The 24,315-nt window shown below is 28.9% G+C and overlaps 1 protein-coding gene across 2 annotated transcripts in view; it reads left to right on the top strand.

Moving 5' to 3' along the window:
• Abd-B (Abdominal B) overlaps positions 1 to 24,315 on the top strand; it is a 279,754-nt gene that overhangs the window by 153,372 nt on the left and 102,067 nt on the right. The window lies entirely within an intron of this gene.

Here is a 24,315-nt window from a genome sequence, read left to right as displayed (position 1 = left end):
TTTTTAACTTTTTAAATTAAATAGGAACGAAATATATTCTATACATAGTATCCATAAAATCCATAAAATATTACAATGCTCCATTTTTATGGTTTGATTTACACTTAAGACCTTCTTCCTGAAACGTTACTTAGCATAATTAAAACATCCTACCCACACAACTTTAGTTGATGCATTTAATTAATATGATGCACATGATGTACGAATAATTAGGGCAAAAATGAATAATACATTAACATAGTAGAATAATCTTTGTAAATGAAGTTTCTTTTCTGGAAGTTCAATGAGATTAAAATTTGTTAAATTTGTATTGTTTAATTTAATTGTTGCCTGTAGACGGAAATATATCTATTAATTATTCCTTTTGTTCTATTGTAAAATACTAATTGAAAGAAAACCAACAGATAAATGGTAGTATTTTCTCTTTTTATATGAATTAGAAAAAATCTATTTAGTTCTCCAATTACAATTTAAAAATTAGTATTATTAAAATAATGAAACTTCAAAACATAAACTGTATTATAACTTAGGAAACTACTCATTTTTTTTTATGGCTGTTATTTCTAAAATAAGAAAGTTGAATTACAAAATGTACTGACAACTGAAGTGAATAAAAGTATCAATTTAGAAATATATAATTTAAATAGTTTTACGTACTCACGTTACATTGCACTGAATAAAACTGAATCTTAGTTGTAAACAAAGAATGGCGTCATTGTAGACACTGGGAGCAGACATGTTGGTTTTCTCCCCTCCCACTTTCACCGTTCTAACGGACAAATTAGGAAATAAAAATGATATTATTGCTATTATATATTGTATCTTAATTTAAATAAACAATAATTTAATAATCTTATCTTAAATGTCAATTTCTTCAGCATTCAATTCACTTACTCTAGTTTGAAGAATGATTTGAATCCGAAAAAGATATAAGAATTTAAAAAAAAAACATAAAGTTGAACATAACATATGAAATTACCTAAATATAACATTATAAACAAAATCTTGTTTATTATTTAGTCTTTTTAAACCTGTCAATATGAAGAATCAGTATTTTGAAAATTGTAATTCTCCAAATTATTAAGTATGTGGGTAATGTTGTCATAGACTATGCCAATAATGTTGATTATTAAATTCTAAGTATACTGATTCATCATGTGAATCGGGTGAAAAATAAGAAGAAATAATTAAGTTTTTGTTAATATATTGTTGTTATACTAAATTTTATAATTAAAATTCCAATAATTTTATAACATAGGCCAATTAAGATATTTTATATTTCACAATTATCAATTTAGAATATATGCTTTTGTTAATTAAAATAAAAAATATATATATTATCTGAGTGTTTTGAAATATGAGGATGAAAGTAGATTTCTTAATTGATAATATATTTGAAATTTTTTTGTTATCTGTGAACTAAGCAAAAAAGCAAAGTTAAATGTGTTTTGGCCTTCTAAATCAAGATATGTGGTCTTGAAAAAAAAAATTATCCGGCGAAATGTTTACTTAACATAAGCAAATACTAGATTTACTGAATTTATTAGAGGATGAAATAATAATATTCATTATAAATTTTATAATGATTATGTATCACATTGGAACTAAATATTACAAAGGAAAACATTTCCCTAAGATTTATTATTTTTTATGCTATAGGTCGTTTTAAATAAATATAGCATTAATGGCAGTATTTAGAGCTCAGCTACGAACTCATAAGGCTTAAACATTTAGTTAGATAAAAACTATTTGTAGTTAAAATAATATATTATTTTTATTTACTTTAAAACTTTAAATTTAATTAATTAACTGTTTGCTATTAGATTTTAATCGGTTTTTTTTTAATGTAAGTGCATGAACCATTTCAATTATGATTTGTTTCAATTTAAACCATTTCAATTCAATTTAAACAACTTCCACTTTGAACTCTCTGAAAGTTTCTGCAACTCTTTCCCTCAACGAACTTCTTAACTGAAATTAAAGTTGTGAAAATGTTTGAATATTTCATCTGAAAAATTATTAATAATTAATCTGTTAACCAAGCGGGATGTATAAATACCTCAAACGTAAAAAATATCGGGTAAGGGTAGGACATAAGAATATGTCCTCGAAATATATATTGCGCCATGGAATGGGCGGAACGAATATTTTCGAGCAACAAACGTATTAGTCCTCCATACACACAATAATAATAATTACAATTTTTGATAGTGTGTGTAGAGAAATTGGTATACATGAATATAGTGAAAACCCACTAAAAGACAACAAGCACCTCTAAACCACCACGCTTTCCAGCGTTATCGCTTCCCAGAACAGATGAAAAGCGATATAGGAAAAACTAAATCAAGGGAATATTGAGTTTGCTACAAAAAATGTTTTAGAAAAGAATCTACATACTAATGTCCAGATTGTAAAGAAGCGCTAAGTATCAAGAATTCTTTAAAATATAATTTAATTTTTAGAAATATATATTTTATATCGGAAGAAAATAGGTGATCGAATGAAGTAGATTGAAGGAAGATAGTCGGGGTGGCGGTCAATAAAGGTAAAAAGCAGTAAAAAAAACTATTTATTGTTGACCAGCGTATCGCCCCACTTCGTCAGGGCTGATAAGAATGGTGCAACCTTCAGTTGGCACCATAACGTCATTCTTATCAGCCCAGAGGAAGCCATGCAAAGTGGGACGAAACGTTATTTAACAATAAATATTTTTCTTCTACTATTTTGATACCTTTATTCACCGCCACCCCGACTATCTTCCTCCAATATGTATATTTCAATTTTTTTTCTAAATATTTCTATTTTATTTGTGTGTTTTTGTTTATTGTTCTGCTATTGTTAACTTTTTTATGGTGTATTTAAATAAAAAAAATATATTTTGTGTAATCTTTATAATTGTTTATAAAAATTATAATTTTTTAATTTCATGTTTCCATTTTTTTTTTTGGTATTCTTTTCTATATGTTTGTAATTTTGTACTTTGTGCTTTAAATATAAATTAACGGAAAAATATATATTTCATAGTCTTTTCATTTATTTTATGCCAGAATAAAAAAAAATTATTATATGAAATTACGTCCTTCGGGCGTGACGTACTGACACGTCCTGGTGAAAGAGTTCGTTCCCGTTATTTGCTGCGTAATTAAAAAGGGGATTCTCCGGGTTAACAGGTTAATAATAATAATCTATATAACTCATTAAACTTCAACTATTTATTGTTAATTGTTAATGTTTAAGGCAGTATGGACTCGGTCAAGAAAATTCTCTTTCTTGATTCATTTCTCTTTATTCATGAACGAATAATTAAAGTAATGCATACAAGAAAGCTATTATATATTTAGTATTAAATTCTATTACCATTAACTACTAACTATTCTTAATTAACTTTTATAAATCGGTTAAAACATCGTTACATTAATTGTACCACCATGGAGGTTTCGAATCACCTTTTAGAACATTTATGTTGGCGTCGTAAAACAAAAGGAGACAATCCGGATACATTTCCTCTCCTTTCGTTCCCACAGATTCTCTCTATATGCTTCAGTAATACTGGACAGGTTGTGCTGAATACTAACCATCTTCTGGTAGATCTTCAGCTTCCAGTTCGTGTTTGGGACAAATGGCCGGACAGCCAGTATACCTGCCGGGGTAGCTAAATGACCTTTGGGTATTCCCATTCCAAATGCTATAATGTATCTGAGTATTTGTATGGGTTACTGTATATTGTTGTTACAAGGAACATATCAAATCATTCCATAACTCATCTGTTTTAAATAATGCTTGTTTAGTCGCAAAAAGGATCAAAACCCCTCGAACTGATTTGTACATGAACCTTAAAAAAAAAAAAATAAAAAGCTTTTAGTATTAAAATAACATCATTATTACTTTTGAATTATTCAATTATATATATCATAATTATTCAGACAAGAAATGATATCAAAATATGACTAAATTAAACAAGATTGGTGTGTACAACAACTTATTACTAAGGGAACAACATCTACAATATCGGGACCATTTTGACAGGATTTCCCAACTTTCCGAAAGTCTAGTGAAATTTTAATTTTTCTTGGAAATGCAATCTTTTCCCTAATATTTTTAGAAAAAATGGGCTCTCTAAATAGCGTTTATAAGCGATTTTGAAAGTAAATTTATTTTTTTGTATAATGTTTTACTGTAGTTTTCGCAGTGTGAAGTTGGCTCTTATATTACAAATTTCTCTCCTTTCGGCATTTCAAATTACTGATGTCCTTTTGAATATATTTATAGGACACGTTAATATTTTAACATTTTTCCGATGAAACAATCTTGTTTATTTTTCAAATTGGATGTAATAAGATCCATATATTATTTTACAAGCCATTTATTAAATTGTTCTAATCTGATGCGAATAATGCAAACTGGACTGAATTATTATTACATGTCTATGTATATTATTTTAATTATTTTGTTCAAGGATTGTGTTATATATATTATATAATAATATACTACTACAATATATATCCATTTGGTAACAATCCTTTATTAAATGTTCATCGTTTTGATAATTTTATTGTAATTAAAGCCAAAGGCTTACTATAAACAATTTTAAAACCTTTTTTAATTATAATTAAATCACTTAATTTTAGTTAGAGGGCTTCATATTAATTATTTAAATTTGCTGGCTATTAGGCCCAGGTCAAATAAATAAATATCGTCAAAAATTAACCTGTGAACACAAACCAATATGGTAAATCATATTTATTTATTTAAAATGAGGTGTATATAGTTGGCCGTAGATTATTGATTGCATTGGAGAGATCTATGCCTACAACTCCCTGATGAAGACCTGAAAATCAGGTCGAAACTTCGGCATAAATAAATATTTTTTTGTTTATTTATGTTGTTCCTTTGCTGACCTCACTCCCCGACCATCTTCTCCAATCAATTATTTATTTATAAATTTTCACCATTTAAATCATCTACATTAATCACTATTACATTTAAATATAAGTTATTTGCAAATTATGTTAGTCTGTTATCAAATAAATATTCATAGCAAAATATTATTTAACCTACCTCTCAACGAGGTTAAATCTATTATCTATGTATGTATTATTTAGTTTATTATAAAAATCCTTGAAAATTTAATTATAAATTATTACCCAAAATTCTATTAATTAATCAGGTATATTATTAATCATATATAAATTTTGCATCAAATCTCTGCATAATTTCTCTTATCTGACTTAAAGTTTTGCTAATTATGATTAATAATGTTTTTAAAAAGGTTTAAAATTAAAACGTAGAAAAATTATACATAGATAATGAGGACATCTATTTTTCAGTATGACACAATTTACTTTGAATGGCATTTGCATTTCTCATTGTTATAAAAACAGTTGATATCATTAAATGATAAGGGAAACAATTCTCATCGAATCAGGACCGTGTTTTATTGAATTATTGACTGAACGAACACTGATACCAAGATATACACGAATCCCTAATCTCCATCTAATAGCTAACGTGTTGCTGAGTATAAGGAAGCATAACTATATCTAATGTCTCTAGTGTAGATAAGGTCAGGGTAGTTAATAAGATAAGAACATCTAGGAAGACAAGATAAGGAAATCTATTGTGGATATCAAAAGTAACATTTTATGGCCATGATTGAATTTTTAAATCACGGTTCAAATAATACTTTTCGATAATGCTATGATACTGAATCAGCATTAACAAGAACTGATAAAAATAATACTGAAATTTTTATGGATATTATTTTCTGATATGGATGTTATCAAAAGTGCAATCACGTTTTTAGACAATGAAAAAAAAAACCAACTTATATCATCAGTTAACTCGATGATTATCATATGACAAATTGAGTTTGGCTATTTCAGTGTTTTTTAGTATTTAGTACACATAAAAAGAATCATAAAAGAAAAAATTAACAAAACTAAATGTTATGGAGCATTTCACGTAAAATAACTCGAAATCTAATACGTGTAAAAGTATTATTGTGAGTCAGGCTTTTAAAAATGATTTCTACTGAATGCGACATTAAAGGGGCTTAGAATTAGGCATTAGAAAAGCTCTAGAATAAAATATGAGACTGGAATGAACAAATATTTAACACCATTAAAGTACGTGTACTGTTGTTGTCCCCTGGGATTAAAGCCCTTAGGTACTTCAACTAAAGCAGTAAGCGTAAGTTACCCTAACAGATTAGTAACATGTTCTAGCCGGTTTGGGAAGTTCGGATTTTACTCCGTATCTATACAATTTTTATAATAATTTTTAAAGATTTATAATACTATATTAATAACAGTATATTTATTATTAGATTTGTTCCTTATTTCAACTATAATTTTCTATTTAATGTGGCCCCATTTTGTATAAAAAAACAATAGGACAAACAATCATAGAAAACAAAACTTCCTAATAATACAGGAAATTTTTAAAATATATATATATTTTAATAGGCTCTTATAAAAATAATGTATGCTATAAAGGTTGTCAATTAATTCAGATTAAAAACATAACGAATAATACAAATATAGAAAGATTGTTATCATTAATATATAATTAAAAAATTAAATAGTTAATAACCTAGTTGAAACACTATAATATATGTGAAATATACGTGATGTGATAGAATCCCAATTATAGTTAATTTTGTATATTTTTCGAACCTCGAACAAATCAACAGACTTCATTTCTACGTTTAAACCAATTTCTCCTCATTTTGAGATTTTAAGTATTTTAAGGGTCGAAGACATTGTATTTTCTGTATCCTATTCTCTAAACATCTGCAGTTTTTTAAATTAAACATGTTTTAAACATTCCTGCATAAATTTAATTTGAAATTTTAACCAAAATATAGTTATTTTCAAATATAGTTTAAATTTGGTAAATCCTGAGAAATACATTTGAAACTAACGTTAAATTGCTATTATAAAGTAGAAATTATGAAAATAATTAAAATGTGCCTTTTTTAGACGTACTTATGTATTAAGGACACGAAGACTCAACAAAAATAAAAAGTAAGGATAAATTGTTATCATCTCCTTATAAGTCATTACTGATTGTTGCTATGTTCTTAGAATGATTTTTTTTTTTAACTGTGGTATTTTATTATAATCAAAACAAGATTTCATCGTAAAAAATATATAAATTTCTTGTTTTATTGTTCCTCAACTGCGAAATTCACATAATCCTGCTTATTTGTACTGGTCAAGACTTTTTTTTCCCCTTCCGTTTTATTCCCCACAGCAGGATGCATGCAACAGAGGCGTACAGGAATTTTAATGCGACTGGGCATCACTCTCCCGGCCAACGATCAAGATGGACCAGCATAAAAATCTCTCTTCATGCAGTCGTAGCAGCTAGCGTAAAGAGTAAATTGTGGGCGCAACAGGACACCACTAAAATATATTCTTTATGCAACCAACAGTCTTATTAGGCTTGATACAGTTTCTGAGCGGTCTCTTAAAGCGGATTTACGACAACAAGATGGCTACTTAACACTCGGGCAACATGGCCGGGCTTTGGTACCAGGCTTATTTGGTCCTCCTTTTGCCGACGTTTCGATAGATTACTGTCCTTCCTCGGGTTTTATATTCTGCATAATCTGTAAGAGGCTTGAATCCTTGAGGAATATTATATAGTCTGATCTTGACAAGTTGGAGCATAGAGAAAGCCATCTTTCATAACTATTTCTTTTCTAATAAAAATAGTATTAAAATCTGTGCCGAGGAAGAGACTGAAATAAATATTAAGCTAAACAATATATCAAATAAACTGTACTTACACTCTGGTGGGGAAAGTGGCATTTATTTGAAGTAGGATCCAAAAACGTAAGGTTTCAACTTCTTCTAAGTGTTAGCATTTATAAATGTTGACCTCTCGACACACGGTGCTAACCTAAGGACACCAGATCGTGATCAACCAACCAGAGGCGATTTCTACACGCAAATGCAACATAGTCGTGACTAGCATACATTCCTTGCGCAGTGCCTACATTTACTTTTTTATAACTTAATCCATTTTACGTACGTGCTTTATCAACTCTTTGTTAACAACTACGATATTTGATTTTTTAAATACTATACTCTATGAGTTTCTTATGACTGCACAAAACACACCTTATCAATATGTTACACAAGTAGTTTAGTTGAGTCGGAGGTACTGACAAATAGGGGATGATGAAGTCAAAACCATATGTTTTTTAAATAACTTTTTTGAACTCGAAAAAGGTTTAAAAAAATTAAACTGAGCGACGTTACAATATTTGATCACTTGCTACCTCTTCCTTGTTTTTTAAGAAATAAAAAAATGAAATATAATACCTTAAACATTACTAGCTAATTTTCAGTTTCGATACATCTTGGCGACAATTTTCGTAAATGAAAAATAGCTTCATGGACCCTAGTAGCACTCAATGTAGTAAAATTATTTTCTTCTTATTTTGAACTAAACCCTTAATTGACTCTGTTTTTTCGTGTTTCACAAAGATTTAAGAAAATTGTTTTCCTTTTTTTTTTATTAACTGTCTTTTTTATATTGTTTAAACAACATCGACTGATTTTGTTTGAATATCTGAATTTAAAGTCCTTATACATTCTAAATAGAGTGGAAAGGACTTTTTCTGTAGGGTACAAACGATTTTTAGTTGGACTGAGGGAATCTACCACAAAATAAAGTTCAATTTTCTGTAGAGATTCGAACCAGCTGTACTTTGGACTCTAAAGTGCTGATATGATGTCTCAACCCGGTCGGCCACTATGACCTCAGATATGAATATTAATACGATCAATAAACATTAACATAATTAATAAAATAAAATAAAATCTGTTATACGATTAACTTAAAAAACATGAGCTATATATCAACTCTATCAAAGTAAATCTTTGTGTTCATACCCATAAAAAATTACCGTCAAGAAAAGTGCTCTAGAGATTGGAATGTTTTTTATTTTATTTTAGTTTTAGGAATAATTTATCTCGGAAGGGAAAGCTGGTTCTTTGTACCCGTTGTATAAAATAAAATACCCGACATTCTTGGCTCCAGATTGGAAAAATAGCTGTCTCAGAAATGTGTCTTCTTTCCCGGCCTGTTCACTCTGACATTTACTCCTCTGCTCGAATCAAATATCACCGACTATATTACCTAAGGGTGACAATATTTTACTTCGTTAATATTGAATGCGGTATTCTAGGCATCACAGACTCATGAAATAGAAGATAATTTTCTATAGAAAATAACGATAGAGATTCCTATTTACAGGCTCGTGAACTGCCGGGTACAATAAAGATCACTTTAAAATATATAAATAGATATAATTTAAGAAATGTATCTTAATACTTATCGGAACAGGTATCTGCTTTTGGACCACCCAGGTGGAGCGTAAAACAGGATTCCAACTCGCCCGAGTTTTTTTTAATTTTAATTTTTTTTCGGCCGTAAAAACTTATGACAAGAGTGGACAGGCAAATAAAATATAATATATAGGCTCACAATACAATGTTTGCCGAAATGTTGCTCCACATTCCCCCTCCCCCCAAAAAAGGATAATTTAAGGGTGTTGGACTTGAAATATATTGTAGCCAAAAAAATAATAATTGTACTAAAAAAAAATATTTCTAATTATTAGTATCCACGTTATTATGAAGGCTGTATTGTTAAGATGTAAACTTAAATACAGCGCTGTCCCAGTTTAACTGTATAAAATCTCAAAAAATGTTATATTGAGGTATCATGTAATCTTAGAAATAAGACTAACATCTATACAGTTCAGAAGTATAATATCTCGAAATGTGTTTTTTTACATAAATATTTTGACATATGTTTTACTGCATAGATCTTACCCTTATAGCTAAGATTACATACATATCTTAAAATAATCATTTTTTAAGATGTTTTGCTGATGAACTGGGACCGCGATATACACTTAATATTTTAAATACAGTAATTATGTTACTGTTTTTTTAAAATTATTTTATTTTTTAGTAAACTATTTTTCTAGAACTAAATAACATATCTATTTTGTGACAAAAGAAAAAATAAAGGAATCTATCCAAAAAAGATGTATGTGGTGACCATTAAAACAATATTACCATGTGATCTGAAAGTAATATTTTGTCCTAAAATACTATCCATATACTCTAGAACAATTGACTAAATTCATCGATAATTTTTTTTTTTTACATAAAATTAATTTTAATTTTTAAATTGGAGACTCCTCCATTTAACAAAAAACTCTTCAATAGTGAAGGTTGTGTAAAAATTACTCATGAACGAAATAAGATTATTCTGAGTAATATAAACTTACTGGTGAATAATAATGATAATGAATAAATCTTTAGAAGTTAAAAAAAATTATTTAGCATATTTTCATCAATTTCTGAAGTTTGATTTTTGGAGATATAAATTCCTGTCATCACATCTACTCATTATCATGTCGTTAAGCCCACAAGCTTTTCCACAAAAAATAGCAACCCTGTTGGGATAAAGATGGGAATAGTAGATTTGTACGAGGGCTTCCCACGCATATATATCCATAAGATCTGTTCATTCTTGGTCCGACTTCTTCCCCTTCGTAGCTGCCACAGTATGTTCTCTCTGATGATAAAAACACAGATCCTGTATTTGAGTTTTGCATAACTCAACGTTCTACTGACCTTTTGGTTAGGTTGTATGGCATTTTTTCTTTTTGCTTCAAGTCACGAATGAGCTGTAAAAAATGAAAACTGACGGCGGTACATACTGTTTAAGGAGTTTTCCTTGAAAAGATCGTGTCTTTTCATTTTTTATTTTTTTCAATTTGAGATATGATCGAAATAATTTAAAAAATAATTAATCTCGATTTGTATATCGGATACATTTAGAAAATCGTATCCTCCAATTCCCCTTCAGTTATTATTATAATGGACAATGAAACTTTATTTTTAATGTATGAAGTATTCTTTTAATAGTCTTAGTTAAATGTTTAATTAGTCTTAATAGTCTTCTTTAGTTTTAATAGTATTTTCTCGGCCTGTAAATGTTTAAGAGCAGTGCTTCAAATTAAATATATTAGAACCCGTATCGGGTAATAATGAATAATTAAAATCATTTAATCCTATTTTTTAAAAATAATTAAATGTAATGAATAGAAATAGATAGAATGAATAGAGAAATGAATAGAAATGAAGTATGAAATTTGTGGACTAGCCACTACTAACTATATTATAGAAACTTATAGGTACTTAAACTATCCCTTAGCTAAATTATGAATTGATATTATTTTATTCTATTTATTTTCATTAAAAACATTAATACAATAAAATCTACCATCTACGAATAACTTTATTATTCCTGGAACAGTAACGCACCTTTACAATTATTTATTGCTATTATTTAGTAGGAAGAAATGAAGTATGAAATTTGTGGACTAGCCACTACTAACTATATTATAGAAACTTATAGGTACTTAAACTATCCCTTAACTAAATTATGCATTGATATTATTTTATTTATTTTCATTAAAAACATTTATTCATTAAAATCTACCAGCTACGAATAACTTTATTATTCCTGGAACAGTAACGCACCTTTACAATTATTTATTGCTATTATTTACAAAGAGACAATTTATTGCAACTACTTAATTGTACACAAAGAAATACGATAAAAATATCATTAATTATTGCTTGCTTACATAGCGATCAAAACTCCGCCATGGAAGACTCGCCCCAACTGATTATCTTGCTTCGTGCATCGACTACACCCTGCTATGTCAAGGGCTAATTCCACATTCATGAATAAAACTCGACCGAAATGAACATATATCGTGCAAGGAATAGTAAAAGACTCCATCACATGAAAATATTTCATGGGACTTGTGTTTTTTCTTCTTTCCTCATTGAAATTGTTGACAAAGAGACAAAGAGTGTCATTTAACTGAGCTAATCCTTTGGGAATTAAAAATTTGAATAGTTATGACAATCATGTTTATTAAAGGTATGTTATTCCAAATCTTGTTAAATCTGTATTTTTAATTAGTTTTTTTTAAAGTGCTATCTGAGATCTATTGTATTGTACTATACAAAGATTTTTTTATAGTTAAGTTTGAAAATCTCAACACATTTCTCCGTGAAAAAAAAATTTTATATCGATTTGGGTGTCTGTTTCTGCACTATAAATTGTAATGAAACTACTTCAAGACAAATTTTGAATTCGGGGGATACTCTAGGAGAATAGTCTTAAGAAAACTGTTTTTATTTAACCAAAAAATTCCTCTTGAAATAACGTTGAGAAAGATAATTCCAAAAAAAAAAAAAAAAAAAAATGGATATAATTTATTTTATTTAAATAATAAAACCAGTTTCAAACAAGTTATGTATAAAATAATAATGTGTTTTAAAAGCAATTACCTTAAAACTGAAACCAGTTCGATAGAAAAAAAGTTTAAAGAAAATTATGAACAAGCAAAGTCCTAAATATTAATAAATATTAAATTAATCCTAAATATTAATAAAAATGAATTTACCCCATTTTCTATTCCAGTTGAAGGTCAACCAAATGAACTGAAAATTAAAATTGATACTATTGTTATATTTCTAGAACAAAATATTTAGGAGTTGATTGAAAATAATTTAGGGTGGGATCGAAATTAACAAGAAATAACAAAAATACCTCTTTTTGTTTTTGAGATTGATGAACACTTGAATATGAAGGAGCAGTTAAAAAAGCTGTTGTTATCTTTGTTAAAATGATAATTTTCAAATCACAATAAACACTTGTTTAAGTGAGAAATTTAGTCTTTAAAATTTAAAAATATATATTGCCCTAAAGTTTTTCAATGACTTGTCATATAATTTAAGAATAAAGTTCATGAAAAGGAATTGGAAAAATATATCCTTGATTACCTTACGAAAAAAATTAAGATAAAAAAAAAGTATAAAATGTATCAAATGTGGGAAAATATTTCACTAACTATTATTATTAATATTGAATTACTATTATTTTTCAAAAAGTATTATTTGTAAAAGTATTAGTACTTTTATTATTGTTAAAAATTAAATAAAAAAGTCTAATGTGTTGCCATATAAAAACAAAGGATACAAAGAATTTTGAATACTTATTTTTTATATTATTATAGGTTTTTTTTTTATTTTTATGGGGCAGATGAAGAATTTTTACGACTGTTTAGTATCGATTATCTATGCGAGGATAATCGAAAAAATATCCAAATTGGAATCAAACAGGATTATGCAGATAAGGAAACCTTATAAATATTTATTATATAACATAAATTAAAATTTGAACAAATTATCGGGGATCGGTGACATTTATTTTTCTCTGGATTCGTGGAAATTAATCCGTTACAAAGTCGTAAACCATCTATTAAATTTGGTGCAAAATAGGTTAACTGCGAATTTAGATAAACCAGGCTTTAAAAACAAAACAAAATATTTTGTGTTTATAGTGAAATTTTGAATAAAATCAAAACAAAAAAGTTTTCTTGTTATAATTTGTTAATTTATCAAACAATTATTACACATATAGTACTAATAATTTGATTATTCGATTCGGGTAAGGCTTGTTTTGTGAGTATTACTTTAATTTAATAGCCAGACATCTGTAGCCAGAAGGTGCATCAATTTGTGTAAATATTTATAGTATTTAGGGAACGTATAAATTTACAAAAATTAATTTATATTAATCGAGCTGAAATTCTCTGAAGACCATTAGAAAAATGAAAATTCCATAATGTATTCCATGAGAAAATTGAAAAATCTTTGTTATTGTGATTTAACTCCAAATAAATAATTTCGTTAAAAAACATAATTTGATAATTTTATTGATAAAACTAAAGCAATATAAAGGCCATTTTTGTCTATAATTGCACAAAAATAAAAATGATTAGACTTATTTTTAATTTATGATTGGAATATTTCGTAGTGAACTTAGTTTTTTTTCATATCGAGGTTAGAGTAGAATATTCAAGTTGTTCGAATTCGCACACGCCTCTCTTTGCTTTTAATTCCTCTTTAAACTTAAATTAGAAAAACAAGTCAAGTCAGGTTTCTGTAAGACGCCCAAAGTTCTCAGCATTGTCCTTGAATGCTGTTATCAGATGTCAAGAACATCGCAAAATATTCCCAGGCTTCAGATACCAGTTGCCATTTTTCAAATCAATTTCATATTTGTCCAAGTTCACCCGACGGTAAAATTTGTTTCTATGTATATCACGATGTGTTCATTAATTATATTCCTAATTACATAATTTTTTATAAGTGTATGGTTTAATTTAAGATGTACGCGTACACACATACACATATACATCTTTTAATTCGTCATAAATCTCCGTACCTCTTGACTCTGACATGGGCACTACCCTGATCATAAGACCGTTAAAATTTATTGAAGATATTCCGTTACCCAAGCGAAAGCCAAATGTTCCTACGGTCGCTGGAGGTTCTTCAGTTTTTGTTCCTTTCTCCAACATCTTTCATTTACATATTCAATCTCTCGCTTTAATTGTTTCTATTTTAATTATAATTACTATCCTTTAAGGCGGCATACTCCCAGTCTTAATCTATTCTCCATCTCTAAAAACTCAATTGCATTAGTCGCTCCTTTTATAAGTGAACAAGTGTTGCCAATTATGTAGTTTTCAATTAAATGACACAATCTAACTGAAGAAATTATAATTGTTATAATTTCATGAGTTTTTATAAGGAATGTATTTCTCAGCATTTATTGGCTTAAATTGAATATTATGATCGGAAGAAGATGGTTAACCGTATGAAGTAGATTGTAGGAAGATTGTCCGGGTGGCGGTCAATAAAGGCATCAAAATAGTTTTCTTTTCTTATTCAAAGTATCTAGCAAAATTAAAAATCACAAATCAATAACGGATAAATTAAAAATTATGAATTTATGGGTGCCTTTTGAATTCATATATTTTATTTAATAATGGAAAAGTTCTAACTAACAAGGTTCCAACATTTATATAAATTTGTCAATGATTAGAAATGAAAAGAAATTATTAATATATAGTGTTAACCTTTTTAATTTTTTTTCTATTACAGTACAGGAACTAATTATAGCTTTTAATATATTCTATATTTTGGTAAATGTTATAAAAAAAGTTGTAAATATTTTTTTTAGTTAAAAAAATATGTAGTCGAAATAAAAAAATTATGAATAACGGAAAATAGATAATGAACTGTTTCTGCCTCATCTTTTTGTGGAATCACGATTTCAAATGAATAAAAATCGTTTTAATCAAGAATTTGAACTTATTTTTTGCCGATGAACAAAAAATAATTAACTTTTTACCAGTGTACAAAAAATAATTTACTTTTCATTTCAAATAATATTTTATTTAATAAGTTAATAGCTGATGATATTTTTCGAATGGATACTCTATAAATATATAAGAATAGATCTTTTTTTAAGGACAACCAAATTTCAAACGAATACAATAAACGAATTGTTTTTATCGAGAAATAAAAATTCATTTTCGGTTCCAATCTCTCTAATATACTAAAAAGATCCATTTAAAAAAATTAAAAAGTGGTTTATTACTAAAATATGCTTAATACTAACAATCATGCGCTAGTATAGTAGCTGAGGCACCGATTTCGACATACGCTACCCGCGGATTCCAAATTCCTTTAATAGAGATGAAGTTTTGAATGTAAAATATATACATGTATATTGGCATAGAATTATTAATATTCCTAAATAAGGATTAAAATTTTTATAAAAACTTAAAATTATAAATATGTGGTTTTCTAATGTTTGTATATATATAATACAATTCTGTCCAATTCTATTACTGTCAACTTAAGGCCTAAATATATTAACACTCACCCTGGGCCGTACTCCAACAACTGACTAACCAGAGCGACTCGATGCAACTGGGGTCAGTTTAGAAAGCACGGTTTTTACATCATATTCCACCCTGCCGCTTTCTCCTCTGAATTTTTTTCTGCCCCCAAAGCATTTATTGCTGCATAATGAGTACCCACTCTCTCTCCACATTTGTTTCCTTTTGTAAGCAGTTTTTGTTTCTCCTTTCTTCCATTCTAGCCGGGTAATCTCCCTTCTCTAGAAAGTCGGGATGAAGAGAAAAAATATTTTTTCCTCCTTCTTGAGAAACGCAACCCGTGTAGTGACAAACAGATTTGACCTGGGTTCCGGTTGATACTGACCTACTACCCTTTCATATTGTAAACACAATAACGTTGTACCTAAACAAAGGTAATAAAAACCTGAGGCACTGTGAAATTCTTACCCAGAAACACACTTCTATTAAGAATTAGAGTATGTTAAGAGCAATCTTCTTCTTTTATGAATACCCTTTTCGATCTATATTAATTATTATAACTACAATTGAAGATGTAAAGTTTAATAATATTATTATAGATTCACAAAACAAAGCATTCTTACTGTATTTTCCGGAACAACTATTATCCCCAAAAAAGTGGATTATTTGTTTATTTATAGAATTAGCCACTAAAGCAGTTGATTTAATGGCTCATAGGTAAATATAAATTTTGTTGACAATTTCTACTGTTCAATTCTCGTGAACTATCTATAGTTGATTTATATTTTAATTCATACAGTTCTGTTGTATTCATATCTATGCTCATAATTACACATAGATATGAATATAACATAGCTGTATGAATTAAAATATAAATCAACATTTGTAGTTCACGAGAAATGAACAGTGAAAAGTGGTCAAAAAAAATTTTATTGTTTTTATAATATACACGTTTTCATTGTATATATTTAATTGTTTGTTTTTATTTTTCTCTAGAAGGTCAAAAAAAAAAAAAAAAAAAATATATATATTCATATCTAAATTTCTGTTATATTTTAATTTATACCTTTTTTCTTATAACATTAATTTTATATGTCTGATTAGAATAACATTTTTAAATATTTAGCATTTTAAAGTTGTTATATAATCGTTTTCTTATTAAGTTTTACATATATATTTTTCAATGGTATGTCTTATTTATAAGGATAAAGTAACTAAAGGATTCTGAATGGACAAACATTGCAACACAAATTAATTTATTATTTTATTTATTTCAATATATATTTTCTAAATTATTATTCTCAAATTAAAATTAGTTTTCTCAAACAAAGTTTCAAGATATCTCTACTAATGTATGTTAATTTTTTTTTATTATATTGATGTTATAGATACTATTTTGTTAATTATATATATATCTGTGTCTGAACCATATTTGCTGTTTAGTTCATACAAAATTGTTGAACAATCAATAAGTATTATTTAACTAATTATAATTCCATAATTTATGTCAATCAAGAATAGTAATTTTGGTTCTAATTTAATTATACCTATACTCCTTGTCTTCTCGACTCCTTATATAATTTGTTTTTCGATAATCTCTTTCATTCCAACTCTACGTTGTATATTTATAGATTTTACAGACAATGTGCAGTAAACAGTCATGTTACCTATATAACAATAATTTAGTGACTTTTGATTTGAGCTTTGATAACTGAAAATTTATATCTGAACGGAAAATAAAAGTCACAAAATCCAAAAGATAAACGAACGAAGATATATTGATATAAAAATCAAAACAAGTTGTACCTAAATCAGTACACAATTAAAGCAATATAAATTTCAATAGAAAACATTTAATACTTGTTTATTTCTTTATTGATATTTTTAGGACGACTTAAATCTATTTATATATGGGGTATATGTTATATTTATCTATACTTAATTATATGAATGTTAATATATCACATATTTCAATAAAAATTACGTTATAATACATTAACATAGATAGTGATTTATAATTATCAATTCTCACAATTATAAAAGAAATATATTTTAATAATAATATGAGTGATTTTTAAATATAAATCCCTTAGTTATAAAAACATTTAATACATACATACTTGATTAATATTAATTTTATTTTTATACATTCAATATCGTATAGGAATGCTATAATAATAGCATCAGTATTAATAGAATAAGAAATCTCAAAGGGTAATATTAGTCACTTGAGCAACTAGCTATTGCAAATACCTTTCTTGGAAGTATTCAAAGTTCAAGGGGAAGAAGTGGGTGTGTTCGTCCGTAACATTCGCTGGGATATTGCTTTTCTGGACGACCATAAAGCCAAGAATGAGCGGTATGGCAGGGTATTTCAGAGTATTTCTGAGTCGCTAATTATGAAAGTGACTCGATTGCAATGCTGGAATTGATATAGCAGAGCCCGGGGGACCCACCGATTTGACTACCTCTCCCTCAAATATTCGAGGAAATTGCATGATTCATAGCGCAAAATATCAATATCCAATTTAAATTTACATGCAGCATAAAACAGACCCAATCGGAGGAAATTCAATTTCCGTCCCTAATCATGGCTGCCAAGGAGTTTTATTCAAACTGCACAAAGCCCCTCGAATCCACTCTCCCGCATAAAATATATGACTGCTCCCCAAATGGAGTGGGCCCAACTGCGTTTCCAAGTTCAACTTGGGGGAGTGAAGGGGGGAAGGCTTTTAGCTCTGAAGAGAGCTCTCAGTCGGAAAATCCCTCACTTTATCGCCCAAATCTCAAGCAAGGATCCCCAAAATGGCGTTAGATAGGATCGTCTTTAGACTAAATGTTCCTACAGATTCCGTGTTTGTTGGAGTAGCCCAATAAGAACATCACTCATAATTTATAAAGTTTGGATATACTTAATATTAATTTAATTGACTCAACACTTGGTGGTTAGATGTTGGATCCTTATTGGCATGCTGGAACAGCTGCTCTAGGATTTCTCTTCACATCCTAGGTTACAATTCATTCAATCGTGTAGAAGCTCCTTGACCTCCAATTTTTCTCAGAAATATATTTAAAAAATACAAGAGAGCTCGAAAAACCGATATTTTTTCGTGCTATCTTCCGAACCATGAAAACCATACATTGTTTAAGCAATATCAACCTATGCTAAATTAAAGAAGTGTAAATCCCTTATACGTTTCCTCTTCTTTTCTTTTTTGTTCAAGCATCGTCAGAGCAACCTCTATAGTATGATAGGAGTTTAGTGAAATAGGAACCAGGTGGAAAAAGTTCTTGGTGGGTCGTTTTTGAGAAGTTCAACAATTTTTTTCATTTATTTTCTTTTTCTCGGATTCTTAAGCGACTTTCAATATTACAATCATGAAATTTCACTTAAATAAAAAAATAAAATCTAAACTCTTTTAAGCTTATAACTTAAAAACCGTGCCTTATTCGAACCAAATCTAATACCTATTTTATACTACATTACAGAAGAGTAAATTACCTACAATGTTGATAGAATTTTCTTTTTCTGTAGCTTCTCTGTATTGAACTGAGCGCGAGTAGACATTATAAGACAAAATGTAGTTCAGTTCAGGTTTTGTCCAATTTTAGGAGTCCAGATGTTGATTAGCTTTAAAACAGAACAGGCAAATGAAAGAATGATAAGAATCAGAATTATAGGTAATATACTGTTCTTTAATGTATTAAAAAATTCATAGTAGAATTATTTCAACTAGTTATGCTTGTCTAGTTAAAAATAAAAAGAGAGGAAAAATCGTTTTGATTTTTTTATACACTTACAGTATATATACTGAATAAATGATATAAGAGAAAAATCTATTTACTTTTGCTTCATTAAGTATAGGTTGTTATTGCATTCAAAATGCGTGGTTTTCATGCTATGGGAGAAAAACCGAAAAAAAATATAAATTCAAATTTTTGTCGAGCTTTTATGTTTTCATGCTTTCATCAACAAAATCTCACAAAAATTTTAATCTAATTTTGCAACTTAAAGATTGATTGTAAGAACGTTTGAGTGATGATTCTCAATGATGAATGATTCTCTTTAAGGGATATGTCCCTTTTGTATAACTTCTAACTATCAATATATATTATCAATATATATATTATAGCTATCTGTAGACTTCCAGCGACATGTCACCCTCCTGTATATTGGACCGTGCTAATTTATTTATTAGAGAGGGCTTACTCTAATATCACTCCTAAATGTTGCTATCTATTTTGGGCCATATACTGATTATTTTTAAATAATCATTTTGTTAAGTACAATGTAATGTAATTTTTATGTCTTATTTTAAATTTACCACATCATTAATAAGGTTTGTAATCTATAATGATTTTATGATTTCTTTATTTTACTGTCTGCCCTTATTTAAAATTTCAGCTTTTTCGAATGCAAATTTATGATTATTTTGTATGCAGTATTTTTTTAGTTATGCTCCTAAAATATTCAACTTTAGAATATATCAATTGGTTTCTGAGAATGGCATTGAGTGATCTCACAGTAGTAAACAATTATTTATTTATTTTAAAAATGCGAAAAAAATATTGAAGGATATTTATACAATAAATTGAAGCAATTTGCCCATGAAGAAGACCGGGAACATAAAGCACATTAGGAGATGCCACTAAAGATGATTGAGTCAACCGGTGGACAGCTAACACACTATAAATACGGTTTAGTGGCCAGTTTTATCGTCTTACCTGATTTATAACTTTTAATAGCCACAGAGTCACTATCATTGTCTTCAGCAGTAAAACTAATGGATTTATTTTATTTTACTATCCAATGATGGGCTTCTGCTACATCTTTAATTTTTCATTGTTTATGAGATGCAGCAACTGGTTACTTCAGATTTCTGATTCCATTTGGGCAATTTTAGATTCTTACTTCAAACAGCCCAAATTTTCGTAAAATATTATTCTCAAAATTGCTTAGAAACCCTATATTTAAAGAGGATGGTTAAAAAAAAAAAATCACGCCGCGAATTTCAGGGAAATACTCCCCAAGCCATGGGAACTTCTGACTACTAAATTCTGGTCAAAATCGTAAGGAAATTTTTTTTTTTGTACAGTTTTTGTTAGAACAAGGATTTTTCATTTTTTTTTTATTTTCACTTACCTATATATGGTAAGGGAAAGCATTATGATCGTAAAAAATTTTGAATCTGAGTTTTAACGGTAATATACTCAGTCCAAATGACCAAGTTTCGCAAAATAGTACCTGTGTGTTTGAACAGGCTAGCATAGAAACAAAAAGTCGTACGAAACTGAAATTCAATATATACTTGGGACGTGACAGCAACTTATTGGCCAAAATTGACTGAAGTGCAACTTCGATTTTTCACATTTTTTTATTTATTCTAAAACGTGTCTAACGATTTAGATTAAACTTAGTGAATCAATAAAATAATATATCTATATTGTATATTATGTTTTACTGTGTATTTTCACACATCAGAGTGACTGTCAAAATTCAGATGATAAAATATGGAAATTAATCAAAAGGTTCAATTAAATTATTTCTCTGTCGTTCCTAACGCTATAACTTCATTTTTTCCCTACTACCATGCCGTTTGTCACTCGGTGTGGAAGAAGAGACGAGTTATGAAAAAAAAACAATTATAATTTATTTAATTAAATTTGGATTTATCCATAAATAAATTGGCAGATGTAACTTCTAATAATATTTTTGTATTATAAAACCTTTCCATTTTATGTAGTAATTATTATTATAATTTTTTATATTATAAAAAATAAAAATTAAAAATTCAGAAAAAAGTTTTAAAAAAATTATTTTGTTTTAATTGATATTTGTTGTATTCTTGATAAAAGTCTAAATAATTGTGTGATACGATCTGCTAGATATTAATGTTGGTATTACCACGACATAAAATCATAAAGTCCAACAATTAATATTATTATTGTGAGCAAAAAAATTAATAAATAAGTACTATGAAAGTACATAAAGTACATACTATTTTCATTTAAATTTCCGAGTGTAGCCAATATAATATAATATGGCTAGGATTGATTGCTTATAGAAAACAAGTATTGTTAAAAGCTTCTTATTTATAATTTTTGTCAGGTCAGAAGCAAAGAGTAACAAAATAATTAGGCCTAAGTTAATGAAGGATATTCCTGACTTGGAGACAGCTCAAGATGTGCCCGACCCCAGTGAGTTCATATGTAGCGTGAGGTGGAGAGGAAACTCCTCCGAGCGGCTGCCCTCCTGGTAGGGAGTACAGAGAGCCGGATCATACACCCGCTCCCCACCCTTCTTCCCGCCTTTAGGTCCAAGTGCATTTCTGTGACGTAGTCGGTGCATCGCTGCACTGTTTGCTCTCTGACGTCGTCTCTGACTCATACCAGCTTGCCTGCCTCAGGCTACGGTGCATTTTATAAAATTTAATAGAAAAAAAATGGTTCAAATCGGTCCACGCGCTCCGAAGCTCACGAGGGGGTGGGCCAAACGGAGTTTTGGCAATTTTGGCACCTGGCCAATTGCCTAATTTGGATTTTTTCCGGCAAATATCTACATTTATGTTGTGTTTTAAGTGCATTCTAATCGAAAATATCATTTCCATTGTTATTAGTTGTCTATCGTGCGGTCAGCGATTTTTGGCAGTTCGAATGCACCTGTTCGCTACTGGTCCAGGTTAATGATCTCTTCAATGCACTTCTGTAATGCACTTTAAATAAAGGTACAGAATTTAATTTCAGAACTGATTTCAGTTTGTGTTAAGTAGATTTGATACAAACAATAGAAACGCGACGTGCAAGTGCAGCGGGCTAGGTGAAAAATTCGGGAGTCCCCCCACCACCACGTTTTAGCACTAGGCCCGGCTCCATTGCCGAAATCTGATGGTGGCCCAGTGACGTCATCGTCCGAGGAGGCGTGGTCTGCCAAAAGTCGTGCCCCCTCCTCCAGGACCCAGGCCTGAGGATCGTGGGGCCTGCAGGAACAGGGGCTTCGCCCCGCTAGGTCCAGGTTTGCCGCTTTTTTAAAATATATTGCATTTTCAATAGGAGAGCTATCAGGAGCCCAGGAGGTCGGAGGAGCTCACTGTTCTGGTCGCTCCGAGGTCGGCTAGATGTAGTGCGGGTTAGTCTATCCAGGCGCGCGCAGTTCCCTGCACACACCTTCAATGCATCCCACAGCTACCCATGCTGTAGCTCCACGTCCCATTAGTCGGTTGAAGATGCAACAATTGATAAAGGATCTCTAATAACAATTTATCATTCATTAGGAAAAATTTTTCTTCACGCTAGCATAAAAATATTGACAACCACGACTGTTAGTTGATCAGAAAACGAAGTTGTGTGGGTATTTGTTTGTGTAATATAATTTAATTTTGTTAAACTGATTTTAAAACGACCCTATAATTTGTCAAACCTTTTATAATAGGGTTAAATATACTCTTATTTATCTGTAGAAACAACAATAATATAATAATTGGTAAAGAATTTGGATACTAATTTAATTATGTTTGGTTACTTACAAACAATAAGTTAAAAGCTTTTAGTCTCTTGATATAATTCCTTGAAATGAAATGAAACGTTGATGAAAAAATTGATCTCTGAGGTTTTTGAACAAAAATTAGAATCAATGAGTTACAGATTTACTTTTAAGGCCAAATACAATCATAATTAATTATAAATGAATCTTTGTTTTTTTTTCATTTATGACCGGCCATTAACAACAGGGCAGAAGCATTTTTCCATGGTTCGTTTCAAATTTCATTCATAATCGACGCACGATTGATAACATTATTGCACTCTCATCATTCTTTAATTGTGAAAATAACGTCATTGTGGAAATTTGGGAAAGCAATAAGAAAAAAAAATGTAGCTGTGTGAATAATATAAATAGGTAAGTTGTTGCTGTGTTTTAATTTTATAAAATTACCGGAAAATAAAGGAAATGATACTTGGTATAAAACGTATAATTTAATTCCATCTTAAGGATAAATAAATAAAAAGGTAAAAATAAAATAAAATATGATATTAGTTTCCAACTGGAAATTACTGAGCACGCTACATTTGCCTGAATCAAGTACACTTTTATACTACGAACTGAAAGAATATTTCCATCTATTACAGGAAAAGGAAGGAATAGAATTAAGAAAGGGTATTATAAAATACCTTGATTTATCCTAATAACTGGGACACTCTAGAAATATTTATATACATAGCTCTTCTTAGTTAAATTTTCATCATTTTGAAAGAGTGAAGATAATAAATTATACCTAAGAGCTTTTTGTCACTTATTTAAAGTTTTGTCAAATTTTAAATATTTATATAATATTTACGGTCTGTACGAAGCCGAAGAAATGTTCAATTGGTTTATAAAATAGATGAAAAATGTCACAGATTTTATAAAAATATATATGTATCACTCCCTGGAGTAGTAGTTATACATTCTTAATATTGTTATAGACAGTGTTTTTCTAGTTCTGCTATTAAATATAATTCAATAAAAAAGTATATTG

This window comes from Halyomorpha halys, unplaced genomic scaffold (assembly GCF_000696795.3).
Source record: "Halyomorpha halys isolate HHAL.00 unplaced genomic scaffold, Hhal_1.1 Scaffold15.1, whole genome shotgun sequence".
NCBI classification, from domain to species: Eukaryota; Metazoa; Arthropoda; class Insecta; order Hemiptera; family Pentatomidae; genus Halyomorpha; species Halyomorpha halys.
Note: the sequence above shows the minus strand (reverse complement) of the source record. Positions and strands in the feature narration are given on the sequence as shown.